The 3,902-nt window shown below is 32.1% G+C and overlaps 1 protein-coding gene across 3 annotated transcripts in view; it reads right to left on the bottom strand.

Moving 5' to 3' along the window:
* Positions 1 to 3,902, bottom strand: part of LOC106468150 (N-acetylgalactosamine-6-sulfatase-like) — a 76,347-nt gene that overhangs the window by 50,124 nt on the left and 22,321 nt on the right. The window lies entirely within an intron of this gene.

Genomic DNA, 3,902 nt, shown 5'->3' with positions numbered 1-3,902 from the left:
ATGCATAGTACCAACAGTTACAAACATTCAATATTCCACTGCTGCATGCATAGTACCAACAGTTACAAACATTCAATATTCCACTGCTGCATGCATAGTACCAACAGTTACAAACATTCAATATTCCACTGCTGCATGCATAGTACCAACAGTTACAAACATTCAATATTCCACTGCTGCATGCATAGTACCAACAGTTACAAACATTCAATATTCCACTGCTGCATGCATAGTACCAACAGTTACAAACATTCAATATTCCACTGCTGCATGCATAGTACCAACAGTTACAAACATTCAATATTCCACTGCTGTGTATGACTGAAATTCAGCAGATAGCTATCCATCTATGCTGATTCTCTTGAGTCAATCATAGTGTCTGTTTAAAGGCAAGAGTGTAATGGGGTTTTTAGTCTGTTCATTAAATTAAACCCACTTTCACATGCATAAGTGCTTGGGGACAGAGACAAATGAACTTCAACAAAAAAATAATGTTTATAATATTCTCTGTGTATATATAGCAAGCACATTGCAAGTATTCTATTTCATTTTGTTTTCAGTTAATTCTAGAGCAATGCACCACTCATTATGAGCCCAGTTTTTAATTCATCACTTAAAACATCATCTGCAATGGCCAGATCAAAATTAAGTGTTATGCGGTGGATGTGAATGAGATAGGGAACATCTTCCATAATTCATGTCACAACATGAGGTTTTTCCTCCTGTTTACAGCTGTGCCAATCACATTCAAACACATTGCTTTCTTTACCCATTGCCCTTCATTTAATTTTATATCTTGTAGAGCTTTAATAATAGCTTCATGAATACCTTTTGCATTGGAACTTTCTACATCTATTAAAGATAGGTTTACCAACATGCATGTAGCAAGCATAAACAATGTCTTCCTCTACCATGTTGGTCTTTACTCTCATCTGCCATTACACATACAAACTGAGCCCTTCCAACTACATCAATAATTTTAGCTTTAAAACTTCCTGTAAGTGTTTAATAAATTCCTTGGCACTCTTATCACTAAAATAGTTTTATCCATTTTTCATCTGCAGTGACTTGTTTTCGTGATTTCAAGAAATAGGAACAAGTTTCAAATTTTGTACCATATCATTTTATGTTCTTCACTTTATTCAAGCCATGTAAACTCTTGTTGCCATTCATTCTGAGCAACACACACATTCTTTTACCTCCACGATTGTGTTCTCTATTAAGTTATTGTTCAGTTTCTGTTTGAGTAATAATAGAACATTCTTTGACACATGAATGACATGTAGAAGAGAAGGCTCATAATCTTGTTATAGATTAACAGGCATAACCTTAAAGAAATTCTGAATATCTGTTGTACCTAGGTTAAGTTACTGCATAACATTTTATGAATTATGACATTATCCTTTTATATGTCAGTTTTTCAGGAAAAAAAATATGTCCAATACAGTATCATGTAAATAAAGTAACTGAAAAATAACAACATCAGCCAAAGTAGTTTTTATGAAAAGTGTGCTTGATGATATAAAATACTATTCAAAATAAACTTTAGAGAATGATCCAAATTTTCTGTATCTCTGATGAAACACTTTTGTTATTTTTGTCTTGTTTCAGTAATTAGCAGTAAATACAGTACAGCTAGAAGATCCTTTTCACTCCTATCATAGAATTTCCACCAGTAACAGCTCAACAAACAATGAAATCTAAATTCTCTGCTGTTTATGCATATACATGAAGATGCAACACTGAAATATGCGAGATGCTGGAAGTGATGTGGACACGAATGTGGAAATTTAAATCTGTGATAACACAGTAATTACTTACTTTTGATTAAGGGCAATGACAATTTTTAGGTGACCAACTCAGGTATGTAACCTATTTTTTTTATGTGCCTTGGCTATGTCGGGAAATACAACTCTCGAGCACTGCCCATGCATCATGGAAATACCTACTTATATCTGCAGGCCATGGTAGTATACACCCTTATCTACACACATGCCAGTAAAATCCAGTTACATCATCAAACAAACCAGTGGAGTCCACTTGCATCCCTACAGATCCTGGTATATTAACACACTCATGTCCTTACACATTCATTTACTTTGTATAAGTCATTCATTCCTTGCATGTATCAATCAGACCTACTCGCATCTCCACATACACTAATGCAACTTATGTCTACATCATACACCCTAGTGGAACCCCTTCAACATACAGTACCAATAGATCCAGGTAAAACTTATTAAAACCTCAATATCTATGTATAACCTACTTACATTTTCAGATATCTCGATAGAAATCACAAATATACTCACAGATTGTGAATGAAACCAACTATATCATATTTTGGCATAATCCACTCGATTCATGACATATTCTACTACAAATCCTACATATACAACTTGGTAGAACAACACACCTGGTGGAAACTTATGAAATCTGTTGTAAATCTTTTAACCAGTAGAATGTATAAACATTCTAGAGATTTACATATGTGTGTGTATATATTAGATGCTTAGCTTTGTGGATTATATATATCTATGAATATAAACACATATCTAAGTATCACTCATCAAACAATTTTTATATACTTAACATGATAAAACCTACAAATAATCAACCAAAAATTTCACAAAACTACAGAATCGTAGACTTCACACATATTCAAGATCGAAACTTTTATACACAAAAACGCAGCCTAGAAAAAGCTATAAACACAGTAATACATGGGATAGTGAGAAAGTATACCATGTTTACAGGTTACCTGTTGAATCCTATAAGCCACATCTAACTTGAAAGAACCCACACATGATCTATAGAGATATCTAGCTTGTGGGTGCCCATACACGAATCGATAAACCCTCTCACACCCATACAATTCAGGTTTCAATGGTTTACACAAAAAGCATATACAGTTGTCTTATGGGCATATGTGCAGAGTGTATAAAATCTGTACTAGCTCCATGGAAATCATTACTTAAAGTAAAATAGCTATATACATCCAGGCATTTATTATGAGAAGTTATCACACTTGTTAACCTGTATTAAGTGACATCCATTAGTTGTCAGTTCTTTAAATCGATAGCAACGTGCTGCAAAGTTCTCATTATATTTCGTTCCAAGATAAAAAAAAGTGGATAAGATTATTTAAAACTTGACAAAAACTTTGAGAAAAATAAAATATTTAATTTTGTTTTTTCTAGTACTTTTAATAAAAATTTATTATCAAATTTAAGTATTTACATTCAGACACTGAATAGTTCACCTGCAAGTTGATTTTCATTTTCAGTATAAAAATACTATTTATTATCTTACAGTTTTCACATTTCACTTGCATAATCTCTAGAACCTCCTATATGAATAGAAAAAGTTTATTTAAGGTCAATGTTTATATTTTATATTCCACTTTCTCTACAATATCACCAACTCTAGCTATTATCATCAACATACAGTGCAATGAAATGCTTAACATTAAGAAATAGAAGTATGCAAGTACTTTTTAATTGAATAATCTTAAAATATCTTCTTTGGGTTATATGTGTAATTTAACGTTTTTTCTTTTTTACTTATAGTTTATTTTTAATGTTTCATTTCTCTTTCTTATTCTTTACCATTGATTATTTATGTCGACACATGCCAACGGGTAACCGCAGGCGATAGAACAGTAGAGATACCTTAGCCTCTGGCAAAATCTTTTTATACACACTTGGTAATGAAGCCTTGCAAAAATGAGGGGAAGGTTTGGATATTTTATAAAATTTATTAAACCTTTCAAATATGAATTTTAAAACACAGATTATGCATAATCAATTAAAATATATAAGTAAAACCTAAATACAATTTAACTGTCTTTCTAACTATAACATATTATAAAAACACTGAAGTGCTATAGTAGAACAAAGCAG

This window comes from Limulus polyphemus, unplaced genomic scaffold, assembly GCF_000517525.1.
Source record: "Limulus polyphemus unplaced genomic scaffold, Limulus_polyphemus-2.1.2 Scaffold2891, whole genome shotgun sequence".
In the NCBI taxonomy this organism is placed as follows: Eukaryota; Metazoa; Arthropoda; class Merostomata; order Xiphosura; family Limulidae; genus Limulus; species Limulus polyphemus.
Note: the sequence above shows the minus strand (reverse complement) of the source record. Positions and strands in the feature narration are given on the sequence as shown.